The sequence below is a fragment of the Tachysurus fulvidraco genome, chromosome 14 (assembly GCF_022655615.1).
Source record: "Tachysurus fulvidraco isolate hzauxx_2018 chromosome 14, HZAU_PFXX_2.0, whole genome shotgun sequence".
NCBI lineage: Eukaryota > Metazoa > Chordata > Actinopteri > Siluriformes > Bagridae > Tachysurus > Tachysurus fulvidraco.
This window is the reverse complement of record NC_062531.1, coordinates 9,491,283-9,508,706: the sequence shown is the minus strand read 5'-3', so window position 1 is coordinate 9,508,706 and position 17,424 is coordinate 9,491,283. Positions and strand designations below refer to the sequence as shown.

General features: G+C 36.6%; 1 long non-coding RNA gene across 1 annotated transcript; it reads left to right on the top strand.

The window, feature by feature from the left end:
- Positions 1-12,445: 12,445 nt before the first annotated feature.
- On the top strand, positions 12,446-16,664 carry LOC113655816. The gene is made up of 7 exons (XR_007137728.1): positions 12,446-12,455; positions 12,713-12,822; positions 14,693-14,747; positions 14,875-14,985; positions 15,640-15,697; positions 15,818-15,920; positions 16,241-16,664. It is a non-coding gene; the product is annotated as an uncharacterized LOC113655816 (long non-coding RNA).
- The last annotated feature ends 760 nt before the right edge of the window (positions 16,665-17,424 follow it).

The window sequence follows — 17,424 nt, the reverse complement described above, 5'->3', positions numbered from 1 at the left end:
TCCAGCATGGAAGTTTTCCCCATCATTATTCACCAGAGGGCATTTGCCATAATGCAACATATTTAAAGTCTCACATTTTTTAAGCCGCTTCAGAGGTTGAGGTTAAAATAAGAGAAATGAGAGAGGTCAAACCTCCCCTTTGATATCAGACTCTCTGCTCATCAGGATCACGCTTGCTCAAAGGAAGAGAAATCCTGTAGAGAAGCGGAGAGGATGATGAAAGAGAATATTCATCAACTTCTAGCTCTCTGGAATATTACAGTGAAATTGAGAGACCATGCTGAACTCCACACTATTAAGTACCACCTCAGTGTTACAGCATGCAGTAAGAATTTAGTTGACAGCACATTGCTTTTTAATTAAATCTGATAACGTGATCAACACTTTGAATTATTGATTTGGAAGCCAGTTGCTGAAACAGTGCCAGACTTTGATGGTCCTGACTACAGTATAGTAGGAAACTACAATATGTGTGGCACCAGATTACATTCTGTTTCTTCAAAGCTTTGTTTCTGTTTCCAAGGTTTATAAATAGGGCAGTAAGGTAACTCATCGAAATAACTGTTTACACGATGGCGTTTTTTGGTGTTTGTGTTGTGTAGATATTCAAATAAGTATAAGCATCATCATGATGAGCAAATATTAATTCATTTTAACGAAAGTGTTTTCTTTTTTACATATTGCATGACTGTTTCATTAGAAATGCATTACTGCACTGCATGATTGTAGGACTGTTTGACTTAGTTTACATCACTAAACAATTTTCTCTGCTCATTAACTCAAACTATATTACAGTGTTTAATTAAGCTAATTAAATCTCAGTGGCTGCTCTAGAGAGTGTAGTGGGAGTAACGTGAAGCATGACAAAGAGAGAGGCCGAGAGAGAAAGAAGGAAGCAAGGGGATGTGGATAATTCCCATAATTCATTAGAAGTCTTAACCTAAAGTAATATAATGACACAAAATGGTGGCATAAGAAAGTCATTTTTATGCTCATGCGCACACATACATGTATATATTGGTGCATAAAACACACACACACACACACACACACACACACACACACACACACACACACACACACACACACACACACACACACACACACACACACACACACACACACATGCCTCAAAATCATTGTGACCTTCAGTTGTAGCCAATTTATTCTATGACTTAATAAAACTACATATAAGCCTAATTTTCAGCTCAGTAATCAACACATTCTGGCCTTTTTACTTATTGTGATACTCAGTGGGGACTATTATTCCCTCCAGGATTTGAGTTTAAATCTTTAGTAGCAAAGTGTATTCCTCAGTGCGCGCACACACACACACACACACACACACACACACACACACACACACACACACACACACACACACACACACACACACACACACACACACACACAATTCATACAGTGAAATGTCTGTTCAACTGTTTCAAAATGAGCAGATATTATTCATGTCTTTGTGAAGACAAATAGTCTCAACGAAATTTTAAAAATGTTAAAGCTTAGTGAAACACACAAACTAGTTACAGTATAAATTCTGGTGGAAATTGGTGAGATGCTCCAGCTGTGTTAATCTAGTGGAGTTCCTGCTTTAGGTGAAGTAATAGTGTTGTAACAGTGCTCTCAATAATGGCCTTATTTGACCCACATCGCAACAATACAGAGACAAACACTTCTGGGAATAATGAGAGAAAAAGAATGAAGGGAAGACAGAAGCTCCCCTCAGGTTGCAGCAACAGAACAAAGAGTTCATTATTCCCTCAGCAGAGTGTACCGTACAGCACGCTCTACCATGCACACAAAGTGATTAGGAAGCACAATCTCAGAACAACCAGCTCAGCAAGCAAGTCCACTGAATAAGAAAAGGAGGCCACCTTCTCTTCCTTTCTTCCTCTCTGAAGACTGACATAGTGGGCTTAGCAAGAAAAAAATGTGTGTGTGTGTGTGTGTGTGTGTGTGTGTGTGTGCGTGTGTGCGTGTGTGTGTGTGTGTGTGTGTAATCCATTTCTTTCTATTGGACATCATGTTGTTTTTTATCGGACCTCGGTTATGAAAGCAGTGACATCCACTCACGATGACTCTTGATGTCATCGTCATAATCTTATAGTTGACATGGATGATAGCAAAGTCATGTTAACCAACAATGTGCAAGAAGTCCTGATGTCTGCCATGATGGAGTTAAAGAACCCCTGACTTTGAAGACTCCTTATTTAACAGTAATGTTAAACAGAAGGCTTCTCTGTAACAACAAATAGATGTTTTTTTTCCTGGTTAAAGAACATGTTTTTAAGGCTGTTTATTACTAACCTTCTGAGCTGTGCTTCTAAAAATAATGATCTACACCTTCTAACCAATCAAATTAATGAATTCAGCAGCACTGTGGTATAAGGATAAAATAATTAACCCCATGTTATGGCAACATGTATAATTTGTACATAACATGACATGCACATGTACAGTACATGTTGCATGCAAGACACAGGGCTACTAAAAATTATTTTCCATGCTGGATAAAATTCAGTAAAGTCAGTAAAGTTACAGAAGGAGAAAAACGGTCTGAGTGTAGAAATGCTGTTTTGTCATCTGGAACGATTCACTGTAACAAGGTAGGGGAGTGAGCTCTGTTACACTCCTCTAGCTTTTACCCTCCCTCCTCTTTACAGAAGGCCCCAGGGATGACACACATCAGCAGATGATGATCTGGGTCATAGCACAAATATAACAAGACATTGTCATACCTGACACATTATCACACAGCTCTCTGTTAAGTGCCTCGAATACTGCATGGTCACCGCATACAAGCCTCATTATTATTATCGGGTCTCTCTTCTCAGACTTGAGCAAAAAAGATATCCAAATGCAATATTGCAACAGAGACCCAGAAAACAAACAAACAAACAAAACCTTAACATATTTATTTGCCAATCGCAACAATCTGGCATAAGCACACACTGCATACTAATTTGTAAATATATTGAGTGTATATATAAAGCTAAAGCTTTTCAAGCCATATGATCAGATTTAGAGTTCTTCTCTTCTCTGCATGGCCTAATAGTCGGAAGGTTGTAAGTTTGAATCCCAGGTCCACCAAGCTTCCACTGCTGGGCTACTGAGCAAGGACCCTAACCCTAAATTGCTCAGTTGTTTAAAATAAGATATATGCAAGTGGATAAGAGATTCTTCCAAATGGCTAAAATGATAACACAGTATGGCAAGTTGGCTACTTTTTTAAAAACCCTATAAATGATGACAAATCATAATAAGTAATATTTACATTTTAAACGATACCCAAGTTACTGTAATTATTTTTAAAATACTGCACAATTATTTGCGGAGCAAATAGGGGCTTTACTCCTGTTTCACAAGTCTGCTGAGTCATGGATGTCATGAAAAAACACAAAATTTGCACATGAACAGAGAAATGACTAATGTGTAATAGGTCAATTTTAGTATTACATATTGACATAATACATATGGACAAATAGCATTAAGCATTGATATTAACAAATAAATATATTGATGTCTACTTGTGTCAGAACAATGATATTCAGTGTATCAAAGGTGCTACCAATAAATTGCATATAAACTTTTTTATTTATTTTTTTGGCCCTGTGAGACCAGGCTACAGTATTCCAAAAAATGTGGTTTTCCAAAAAATAAATGAGTCAAAGAAAAGAGCAGAATGTTTCTGTCAGGTTTATCGAAAATGCCTTGAACAAAATAATATAGAGAAGAAACCCGAATGCATGAAAGAATAATAAAAAAAAGAATTACTGTGTACAACCCCTGCTATCTCTTTCATTCTCTCACTCTCTCTCAATCTCTCAATCTCTTATTTGTCCTGAGCTGAAGGTCAAACTTTCTTTTTGATAGTTGTCCCTGTACTCAGTTGCCCTAATCACAAAAATGACCCGATTAATAGCCTCAAGTCTTCTATAAACATCTTCAACTGAAAAAATTGTTCTGTTGAATACCAGAGATGTAATCAGTCACAAGGGTTTCTCCATATACATACTAATTTATGGAAGGCAACTGTGCCTAATATTTTTTTTAATTAATTCATTTATTTTTTATCTAGTCCACAGAAGGATTGCAGTATATTACCAAAAATAGAATGAACATTCTGTATTCATAATAACTGATTAATAATTCAAAGAATACACAAAGCTAATCGCTTTTGGCTGTTTTACACACGTTTATTGAGGCTTTAATATGGTATGTGTACACATTGGTATTCAGACCTCAGATGTATCTACAGATTAAGTTAGATACAGTATGCGAGAGTTGTGCATGTGAGGTTGTGTTGATCTAAAACTGTATCGCAGACATGTATGATTATGACCTTGAATATAAGCCCAAAAAAATGGGCTGATGTCCAAGGTCAGAAGTGCAAATACGTGAGACACTAATTGACAAGCAGTGTGCTATTACCACAATATGTTGCACTGAAATTCAGATTTTGCTCATCGTAAATCTATTACTACTGTAAATAGGGTTGTGCCATGAAAATGAACTAAATATTTTTACTGCACAGAAGACTGTAGTCTGGGATAATCTGCGATACTGCTTATCCCAAGAACCAAATTTTATTTATTTACAGTTATGAATTAGCTTGTGTGTATAAAAGATGAGTGCTTATACAACATTATTTTATTAATCAACAACACAACATTTTGTATTTTTTTTTTTTTTAAAGTTCACACACAATCTAGTGTCATGACCTTAATGGCATGTTTTTATATGTTCGTGTGTACACAAGAAAATACCATGTCAAATAAAATGATGTGCTGGACCTAATGGTATTTTGTTTCCCCTTAAATAATGAGGGTGGAGTGGTTTAATGAGTGATTTAATTTTGTTTATTCTGTCCAGGACTCTCTCCTCAGGCATGGTGACACTCCGGGGGCTTGTGAACATCGCTTGTCAAGGGCAGATAACCTGACAGCGACTATGGGACTGCGGTCCCTACGTGTTGTCAATCAGCTTTTACACAGCTGGAGAACTTCTCTAACATCTGAGGAGCATGTTTAACTGAGGGACTATCAGTATACAGACTGGTCCTGCAGAAGAGGGACCCTTTCCCCAGCTGAACCTCGCTTCTGACTTTTACGGGTGTGAAGGTCCCCTCCTGGAGTACGACGGAGAGATGGACTTTGGGACAGTGTCGGAGAAGCTGCGCTACAGAGACAGTGTTAAGGTTCTTAACAAGAAAAAGCTAAGTGGGAGGGTAGACACCCCATGGAGAAGTGTACTTGGTTTTAATGATGCTATTAAACCAGAGTGGAGGGCACTGTATAAAACACCATTAACCAAAAAAAGCTGCCGACCTCCAATGGAGGATTTTACATGGTATTAGCTCTGTGAATTCTTTCCTTATCTTTTGCATTAAAAAACAAAAACAAAAAAAAAACACACAACCTTTGACACTTTCATTGTAACTTTGAACAAATGTTTTAAACTCATGGTAATGTATCCAATGTTAGAGATTTAAGCACTTATGCTTATGTCAAATGCTGTAAATGTAAGTGAATTCTTTTATTTACATTTTAAACCCTGAAGTTGCACACGACTGTCTATTCTGCTCACAGAAAGAAACTGTTTTTCATGCTTTTATTTACTGCTCCAGGTTACAGTCTTTCTTTGTGTTTTTTACGAGCATTTTACAGTCTTTTAATGTTGATTTTACTTTTTATCCTTGGTTTTAAATACAGTATATCAGAAAAAACAGGTCCAGGTGCCAAAATTGCACAAAACACTGATATTGATGCTGAAAGGATTTTGAACAGACTGATGAAATCAAGAATTTTCATTGATTTTCATTTTTTACAAAAGTATGAACTATTTGAACATGTTTAAAGAAGTGTGGTGTTGTGAGAATACTCTGTGCTCTGTCACAAAAGGAGACCTCAGCTTTGCATCAGAGATAAACTAAGCGCTTATATTTATTCAAATTTATTGAAATTATTTTAATATGCATTTATTTATTAAATTACTCTTATTTTTATTACATGAGACTTGTGTAAAGTCTCTCTCTCTCTCTCTCTCCCTCTCTCTCTTTCTCTCTCTCGCTCGCTCACTCTCTCTCTCTCTCTATTTAGATAGATAGACAGACAGACAGACAGACAGACAGACAGACAGACAGACAGATAGATGACAGACAGACAGACAGACAGACAGACAGACAGACAGACAGATAGATAGATTGATAGATAGATAGATAGATAGATAGATAGATAGATAGATAGATAGATAGATAGATAGATAGATAGATAGATAGATAGATAGATAGATAGATAGATAGATAGATAGATAGATAGATAGAAAATCTGTTTTAAAGTTCTGGTCTGAACACCATTGGAATTCCCTGTCTTAGATGCTTAGAACTCAATCAGAACAATCAGAACAAGCTGGCAATCTGGATCACATCGATCCAGATTGGTGCTTTACATAATGCACCCAGCCCAGAAAATTTAAGTCATAACCTGCCTCTGAACACATGTCATTTCCCCTGCATAAATATTGCCTAGTGTAATAGTAAAATACACATACAAAAATCCAAACGACACTAAATATGAGATATCATGCATTATCAGTATGTAGGGTATGTATTTTCTATGTATAGCAACTAACATATTTTATTCAGGGGATGAATGCTGGAGCAAAACTCTCATGTCCACTAATACTAGACATGTGAATCTTTAATCACTTCATTGATCTTGCTGTTGAAGAACTGCAGGTGTCCCACAATCCTCTGGGGTGCTTACTGTGTGATCTCCCAGTGCGATAAACACTTGAAAATGTGTGTGTCTACAAAGAGTCATGGTGTGTGTGTGTGTGTGTGTGTGTGTGTGTGTGTGTGTGTGTGTGTGTGTGTGTGTGTGTGTGTGTGTGTGTGTGTGTGTCCGTGTGAATCAGTGCACAGGGATTCACAGGTGTGATATGTGAAATCAACTGTGACAACCTCTGCCCACTTTCTTAGTGCTGTCATGAAACGTCGAACAAACCACAACCCAAAATGTCACACACACACACACACACAGACACACACACACACACACACACACACACACACACACACACACACACACACACACACACACACACACACACACACACACACACACACACACACACACACACACACACACACACAGTAAGGACAAATATGTAAAGAAAAACAGAAAAACACTTTCAAATGAAGGGCCAGACTCTCAACCTTAGTGGGTTGAGGCACTTGTACACACATCATTAAACCACAATAAAAGTGTGAAGACTCTACCGTACTCTACAATGTAACAAACATTTTAATCATACTATGGATAATCTGTGCAGTGATGATTTTCTTTTTCTTTTTGTAGCATTTGGACATTTTCTTCATTTGTGCAGCAAGAAATCAAATAAAAAACAGCCCTTGCTCATTCAAATTCTCATCAATGTTTCATAAGATAAAGTTCCTCAAAATGAGATGAAATTCTAAAAAGCAAGAAGAATTTAATTGAATAATATATGAAGTAGGAAGTGGGAAACTTGTCCCTCACCCGATCTCCTTTGAATTGTTTGAATTCTAACACATTTCTAAATATGAACTAGTCTCCAGTCTCAGTTATTTTGTTTATGTTACAAGAAACAGCTGAGATTAGACTTTTAATTCATACTCTTTTCCGAACTCGGGTTAACCTCGGGTTACGGGGAGCCTCAGGTGTCATCGGGCATGAAGGCAGGATACACCCTGGACGGAGTGCCAACCCATTGCAGGGCACACACACTCTCATTCACTCACACACACCACACACACACACACACACACACACACACACACACACTATGGACAATTTTCCAGAGATGTCACTCAACCTACCATGTATGTCTTTGGACTGGGGGAGGAAACCGGAGTACCCGGAGGAAACCCCCGAGGCACGGGGAGAACATGCAAACTCTACACACACAAGGCGGAAGCGGGAATAGAACCCCCAACCCCGGAGGTGTGAGGCTAACCACTAAGCCACCGTGCACCCCATATTCTAATCATTATTTGATTAATTAAAGCTTCTTAAACTGTACGTTTTTGGGCTACTGAGTTACTGGTGGAAAGCTTGTAATATTAATTTCCAGCACTAGCAAGCTGCCACTTTTGGACCTTTGTGGAAGTCCCTTGAATCCTCAGCTGTATCTTATGTCTATTGTAAGTTGCTTTGGATAGAAGTGTCAGTCAAATGAGATAAACGTAAATGTATTTCATAAGGATTTGCCTGTGTAGCAAAATAATATCGGTACACAGAGGTTCATGAAGCATAGCCAGGGTTCAACTGCCTAAATAAGATTCTTGCAAATCTATTAACTGTAAACTCCAGATTAAGTAAGTGGAAAATAACTAGCTAGAATTTTCACACATGGCTAGCTATGCAGTTCAATTAAATGGCTCATTGTTGTAATTGCTAATGAACAAAACACCAATAGACTAGCTGGCTAGCATTGATAATTAGACCATGTGCAGGGGCAATGGGAACTGACACTTTGTAGTATTTTTAAAGTATACTGTAATGTGTAGGTCTCCTTGTGCCACCACACAGCTCTGTATTGGACTTGTTTGTTCATCACCCCCCAAAGATGCTCGATTGGATTGAAATCTGGGGAGATGGGAGGCCAAGTCAACACCTTGAACTCTTTGTCATGTTCCTCAAACTGTTCCTGGACAATATTGGCAGTGCATTATGGAACACTATCACCATGAAGTGGTGTGCTTAATCTGTAGCAAGATGTAGGTACAGTAATTGTCAAACCACATGAATATTAGGGCCGGGAGTTTCCCAGCAGAACATTGCCCAGAATATCACACTGTCTTTGCTGGCTTGCCTTCTTCTCAAAGTGCATCCTGGTGCCAGCCAGTTGATGTTAGATGTGTGATTCATCAGACCAGGCCACTTTCTTCAATTGATCCATTGTCCAGTTCTGATGCTCACATGCTCATTTTCACATCTCCCAAAAAAGATTTTTAAAAGCTACATAAGCTACTGTACATACTGTATAATAATGTCCACTTGGATAAAAAAATGTTCTGTTAAGTATAGGAATAAAAATAAATAGATGAATACTAATGTTTTTATAAGTAAAATAAGTAAAATGTGTTTTATTATAGCCGGAACACTTGCTATAATAAACTAGTAACACCTTTATTGCTAATATATCTTCCCGCTATTGTTATCCCTTCTTGTAAAACTGAAGAATAACAGAGAAAAGTAATAAGATGGATTAGAAAGATAAAGAGAGAAGTAGGAAGATAGTTCTCAATATTCTACATAAGCCCTCAGGAGACAGATCTGCACTGAATAGTGTAAGGGGAACACTAGAGCTTTATTTCTGTTCAGCTGACCTGTACTACTCAATAATTCAGAATGGCTAAAGATGAGACTGTAGATTACAGCTGGTGACTAAATTGCACTTTGTTTCCTTCCTCATAACACTGATGTTGTGTTTTACCGCTGCCTTGTTATATATTCATCATGTTGTCTCTTTGGGTCAGTTGTATTAAAAAAAATTGACAAAAATGCAAGACATATGTCAGAAATCCATAGAAATGTTACTGAAATGATCTTAGAAATAGCCAGAATATAATTTAAGTTGATTAGAATAGAGATATATCGACACAGCTCCAAGTCTTTTCTCTACTGTTCTGTTTCAAATCCTGGAAGGTGTGGTGTTCGGCTCACTTCACATCTGATACATTTAATTGAAGTCTACCTTGCTGTGTACTAAGGCTCTGCTACACAATGTGCTTGGTGTATTGGGGCCATCGACACTGAAACAGAACCAATTTGTTCCTATTTGTTCCTGTTCATTTAAATAGCCTGCCTCACTGCTTGAAACAAGATTGTGTTACTTATATATACTCATTAATACCATGTGACAGACTGCAACATGCAGTATATGCTGTAACACCTAGTCAACTGTTAATAAGGTATTGCTTACCATTAAACCCAGAACTGATTTGTCTATTAGATAAATAGATTGCTTTCTAGGGACCTGATGTAAAGACATATTTGAGTGCTGGTTTTAAAGCGTATATACTCACTGAATACTTTATTAGAAATGTTATATTTATACTGGGCAAGGTTGCCCTTTGCTCTTGATACACCTTTAATTCTTTGCGGCATGGTTTCCTCGGGATGTTAATTCTCACATAATTCAATGCAGATTTTTTAGGATCGTGTTCAATCCTAAAAAAGATCAAATCTCCTTTTCTAACAAACCCTAAAGGTGTTCATTTGGATATAGATCTAGTGACTGGGAAGACCACTAAAGAACACTCAATAGTCAGTCTAGATTTTTGCGAAGTTTTTTGTGAATTGTTTGATTTTGTCACAGATGTCTGAAGCACATGAATTGAAAAGAACTTTGTCCAAACATGAATTGTGGTGATGACACATGATGCATTTTGGCCCAAATCTATGGAAAACCTGGAATAATCTACACACTGAATATTGCAGAGGTTGCTTGATTTTATTTTAATTTCTGTAACTGCCAAGAAAACATTTCCCACACACCATCCATTTTTACACCATCTCCACCAGCCTGAACTATTAGGACAAGGCAGGTTGGGTCCATGAATTCATTCTGTTGGTGACAAATTCTCACCTTAACATCTGTATGCCTCAGCAGACATTACGATTCATTGACTAATATATGTTTTTCCAGTCTTTATCCAACCTGTTTTGTTAAGCCTGTACGCACTGCAGCATCAGCTTTCTGTTCTTCAAACCCAACATCATCTGCCCCTTCACAGATTTGCGTCAAAGCATTTTATGGCTATAGATCTTGCGCATTTCTCACCCAGATTCTTGTATGTTCCTCCCATCATTTATAATACAAATGCACAGAATAAACAAACTGTACTATAAAACAATACAAATAATAATATACAAATATTTATTTACATTGTGTAAAATGGCATATTTTCGAAAGAAACAGAAGTTTCTGCAGCTCTACCCCATTCCACTAATCAAGATGAATTACTGTACAGTTAAAGTGAATTAAAATAATTTTACAGAAGATTTGGCTATTAAACTAGTTTTAAACTAGAGGCAAAACATTATTCTCTCACCTTCTGCATTTAGTATCATTTATTTTTAAGAACATTTATGACAAAAAGAAAAATACTAGAGAAAAATAACAATAATAATCTTAAAAGTGTTGCAGCAATAAAAAAATACTCCCAAGACCTGAAACACTCAGAGGTCACAACAAAAACCTCTCATGAAATTTTAAGGAAGCTAAACTCAAAAAGGTTTCCTTTTTTATATTGTACTGCTTTTACTGCTCCTTTATCCTTTCATGGTGCTCCCTTGATTACATTTGGTGCATCCATAATACATGTTTTGGAAGTGCTGGTTGAATAAACTAATGAATGAAAACTGATCAAACAACACATACAAAAAAAATAAATTCAAATGAACCCTAAATTAAAATTTCTTTAGGAAGCCAATAGCATTGTATACAGTATGTTTTAAATGTTTTAATTAACGTCATGAATCATATTTTTTCATCAGTAATTTTTTTAATTAAATAAACATAATCAATACATAATTAACAATACATTGTATTGTACAATACTTATTGTACACACATTTAATCATTAATCATATATCTAACTGTAAATTTTGGCACATGCTCCTTAAATGCTAGCAGGGTGATTGAACTACTGAGCTTGCTAACTAGCTGGCTAAGCTCTTCGGCAACTATGTGCTTTAGTGTGAGATTAGTCATTTTAGGAACACAAGAACCACACACACACACACACACACACACACACACACACACACACACACACACACACAGAGGTTAATAATAATGCTCTTAATTTGTTTTATTTATCTACTAAAGGTTTGCGAGTTACTACATTATATTTGCATTTCTTTTGGTAGGATTTAACCTCAGAAACACTGCTGAGAGAGAGAGAGAGAGAGAGAGAGAGAGAGAGAGAGAGAGAGAGAGAGAATACATGCTATGATCTATCGGCTGTCTCTGAAAGTAGTTAGTAGGTGAGGTTGAGTCAGTTGTGCATTTCTCTGTTTAATCTGCTGTGTTGCGGCTTTTGCCCTCTCTATCCATATCTGTCTCTCTAACTGAAATGTAAATACACACACACACACACACACACACACACACACACACACACACACACTCTCTCTCTCTCTCTCTCTCTCTCTCTCTCTCTCTCTGTAATGTGTCTGTCTGTGTTTTCCCCTTGTTTCTGTCTGCCGTCTCTCCCTGATGTTAATTGTTGACCCCGCCCACCTATCTGTTACCATGGACACTAATTACATTCATTCTCTTCCCCAGGTGTTTTGTCTTAGTCCTTGTCTGTCTCTGTTTTGTGATTGGTTCTCGTTCATTATATATACTCTGTCTGTTCACTTCAATGTTGTTGGTCGTTGTTGGTGTTGGTATGTAGTATGTTTCTGTTCGATGTTCTCATTGCCTGTTCGTTCTGTGTTCTGCCTTGTGTTGCCTGCCTGACTGTTTTTCTGTTTCGTGTATTGGCCGATTAAAACTCTAAAAACTGCATTTGGATCCTCACTCGCCCTTTGTTTCACCGTGTCACCTTGTGACACTCTCTCTCTCTCAATGCTAAACCACATATTGTAAACCAAAGAAATAACTTGTATGTGTTTCTGTTTGCTTTTTTATTTTATCCACTTAGATCAGGAAGACACCCTCCATCAGCTTTATAGCGGGAAGACTGGACAATCGCAACATAAACAAGTGCTGACGCCATATTATGTACATGGGAATAAGAGCAAAAATGTGATGGTAACTGCTTATTTAAAACACTTTTATGTTGATCTAAAAAAAAAAAAATTACCAAGAGTAAACTGAATATAGTTGTCATCATTATGAGATTACATTTAACCCCTCAAATGAGTCTCACATTTTTATTGGCTAGAGGCTCATATAATGTAATGAAGATCAGGTTGAAAACTAGTAGTTCTCTAGCTACACTATAGCTTAGATTCATTCTCTCCAATTAGTAGTATGTTATTTTAATCAGATTTTAATCAAGATATTTTATTTCCTATGCCTATGAACATTATTAACATGGCAAGTCTGGCTGGTGGTAGATAACACTTTAATTAATTACATGACAAAATTTAATAGCACTACCATATTTACTACTGCCTGGCATACCCCCAAAAATCCATCACACTTATCGCTTTAATTGGCCAGATCATGCTGTGATTTTATCAAGCATTTTTTTTCATCCCAATTCAAATTCATTCCTCTTACACTGCTGGATGATTTAGTCTGATTTACACCAAGATTGATTCCAGATCAAATCTAAATTCCAAATACTAATATTTTCCTAAAATGTTGTGGATATTGCTATTAAACAAATACTGCTACAAAATGTCCTTTCTTTTGCAGTCCATAGTAGATATAGTAGATATAATATTTTTTAAAAATATGATATATTTGTCTACTTTGTTTGCTTGCTTTCATTTCAAAATCTGATAATGTTTTGGGTCATATATATATACAGATATTTCAAAATGGTTCCCAACTTTCAAGCAATACTATATATACAGTACAGTGGATTTGGAAAGTATTCAGACCCCCTTTACTTTATTTGAATATCACATGTACATAAGTATTCAGACTCTTTACTCTGTACTTATTTGAAGCACCGTTGGCAGCAGTTACAGCCTCGAGTCTTTTGGGATATGACAGAACAACCTGAATTTGGGAATATTCTTCTATTCTTATACATACACACATGCACTTTGCACACAAGCACAACTTCACACAATTCAGAGTTGTCAGTCAGTCCACAGCGTATATCTTTGGACTGGGAAGGAAACCAGACTACCTGGAAGAAACCCCCAAATTATAGTGAGCAATGCAAACTGAGCATAAACAGGGCAGGGCTAGAACTCAAACCCCCTACTTTAGAGGTGTAAGGCAAACATGCTAACCATTAAAATAGTAAAGCTCAACAAAAACACCTACATAATATGGATTTGAATGTTCATTCTCATTTTCCAAACCCAGGTGAGTTATTGCCAGTTTGGTTTGTGTTTACCCATTTTAACTTTTAGATAAACAATATAGCAGCATCACTGGATTTCTATATACTGTATAGTGTAATGCAATGCCAATATCTGAAGCTGTATCTGCTTTAGTTTTATATCTTCAGTATTATCTGTATATGGATTAAAACTAAAAGTGAGATTGTAAATCTGGTTTTATTATTATTATTGTTGTTGCTGTTGTTGTTGTTGTTGTTATTATTATTATTAAATGTGAACCCTATTACTAAAGCTTTCAAAAAAGAATAGCCATTTTGGGGAAAAGGTTCATTCAATTCCTAAAATCTTTCTCAAATCAAAGAACGTTTAAGCAGCATTTAATTGTAAATAATGTATTCATTCAACTTTAGTAGCCACTTTATTCTGCTCACGGTTGTGGTGAAGCTGGAGCCTATAATCATATGGTTTTCCAATAAAATTTTCATTTAATAAAAATGAAGAATGAAAGTGAAGAATGAGATATTCTTTCTGTGCACAGCACATGGTCTGCGTGGGTTATATGGAGCTCTGGTTCTATAAATAATACCATGTTTCTTCTGTGAATATTGGCCAGTTTGAACAGAAATTTGAGTAAAATATCTGTTTTTTTAACACAGGAAGGAAGTGTTTAGGACAGGCTGCTGAAGCAAACGTCTGATGCTATTGGCATCTGTAAGAACACATTATCTGTTCAATCTGAATAATGTATTCCTATTTAGTACCATTGCTACGATGTACTATCTCTTTGAGACTGTATTGATCTTGTTTAGTCAAGCAACCTAAGAAAATTCTTGTGCAGGCATGTGCAACCGAGTGGGGAAAAAAGTAAGACATGGCAACGTGAACAAGAGGAACAAACAAGGTACAGATTGACGTGTGTGTACACACTCGGCAGCAGCGTATCCCACAGGTAGGTAGCAGAGAATAACATTGTCTGACACGGTTGCAGTAATTAATGATGAATGAACTCCTGCATCACTTACAAATGATGCCTGATCTCAAAGGAGAGAGCCTGCTCTGACTAACAAACATCCAATTTATTTCTGACCTTCCCCCCACCCAGCAGTCCTTCTCTTCATGCTTTTTCTCCTTCACTCGCTTTGTGAAGTCCAGTGGAATTTTGAATCTCATGCTGAAAATTAATCCCCAGACACTCTCACCTGTCTGAGAATGACATGTTACAGTTTTAACTAACTCCCCAAACCCATTCTTTCTCTCCTCTCACACATGAAAGAGCACGGAAGAGATTAAGACCACTTTCGTATTGATTTAAGATTTCAAATACAAGCCACTTTGGCAAAGTTTCAAGATGAGACAACATCAGTATCAGTTTATAATAGATGGAGAATTTCTATGTTTGATTTTGAATTCCTGCCAAGTTACCCTAAGATATTATAAGATCTTTGAATTGGAATATATGGCCAAACATATGACCAACACACACATAGTGTACATGCCCGTGGAATATCTCAATTGTTCTTTGCTGCTGTAACAACCATCAAACTTCTTGGAAGCCTTTCCACTCGATTCTGAAACATGGCTGTGGGAATTTGTGTTCATTCAGCCTCAAGAGCTCATACTAGACGAGGAGGACTGGAATCATCAGTATTAATATAGCAGAGGTAGGTCCATGGGTAAATGTGTGAGCTACTTATCAGAAGGTTATGGGTTCAAACTGCAGCACTACCAAGCTGCCTGTGTTGGCCCCCCTTGAGCAAGGCCCTCAATCCTCTATGCTCCAGGGGCACGATCATTGCTGACACATTGAGGACTGATTCCTTTGAAGGCGGGATATGGGAAGACAAGGATTTCACTGTACAGTGTCCAAAAGAAGTTTCTTCTTCAGTATGTAGATTGATAATTCAATTTCTAGCAGCAATCATTAGGTCAGTCATTAGTTTCATTACTGCACATTTTCAATTAGTTCCCCAGTAGTTTATATGAGATATGTTTTAATTAAAATGTAATAACATCTCAGCTCAAAATTATAGAACAACAACAGAAGGAAAGTTTAACCTGCATGCTGTCATCGGAAATCAAAACAAGTCATAAAATCTGACATGCTGTAAGACTGAAATACTTTATAATGTAGAATAGGCAGTCATTATTTTCATTTAATTCATTTATTTTATCATTCATTTAATCTAACATTATTTTTTAATTAGCTCCATTCACAGCAGAAGACAACGGAGTTCTAGAGCAAGAGCAACATTATCAAGATGCTTAGTTGCATAAGACGCCACGCTAGCACGTCTTCTCAGAAACTGAAGATGCTCAACTAGCTGATGTTTTTAGGATATTTTTTAACAGTCAGTTGTACAAAATGGTTTGAGGCTGAAATACAGTACATGACATTGTCCTCCATTTAAATCTTGGTTATTATTTGAATGATTTTCAGCAATCAATAAAATGATTGAAAAGCTAGCGGAACTCTCTGTGGGTTATATTATCAAGTCAAGTTACGTTCATGTACCGTATTAAGGAGTTGATACTGAAAAACACACAATGCTTTTAAAATCTCAGACATAACTATGAAAGGCTCAATGACATGCCACTATTTGACAGTTTAATATCACCACAGTATGCAAATGTCATTCAAGGCAAATTCTAAATGCATAATTGTAATAGTATTAATTCAATTCAATTCAATTAATTTCAATTCAAATTTATTTGTATAGTGCTTTTAACAATGGAATTTGTCTCAAAGCAGCTTTACAGAACATAAACAACATAATACAAGAAATTTAACATACACTCACACACACACACACACACACACACACACACACACACACACACACACAGACACGCACACACACCAGCTGCGAAGTATTTGTACCTTATATTTGTACCTTGTTACCTGGGTTATATACTACTGTAGCTATATTCATTTTTTTGATCATCTGACCTGTGTGTGTTTTCTTAACCTCAAGTGTTGTATGCAAAACTTTCATAAAAGCTGCCTTATCTGAGCTACCATCTGTCTCAGCTTGTCTTCTATAACATGTCATATTAGATTATTACACCTTATATTTTATAATCTTTCTTTTTTTTTTTTAATGATCTCTTTCTTTTATGTTGCATTATATTACATCTGATAGCTCCTTTTATACATATATGTTTTTCATCCTTCTGTTTGTTTCTGGTTTATGTTCTGACATTGCTAAGCTGTCACTCCTGAGTCCTTGTGCAAACTTCTCTACAGGTCCTGCTGTACAGGTGCCCTATCGTGGGTGACCCTATGTTCTGTGTCTGCTGCTGTCAAATATTCTGTAATAAGCTGGGACATGCAAAGAAAAAAACAAATCACTGTACTGTAATATACGTATGACAAACAAGTAAAGCCATT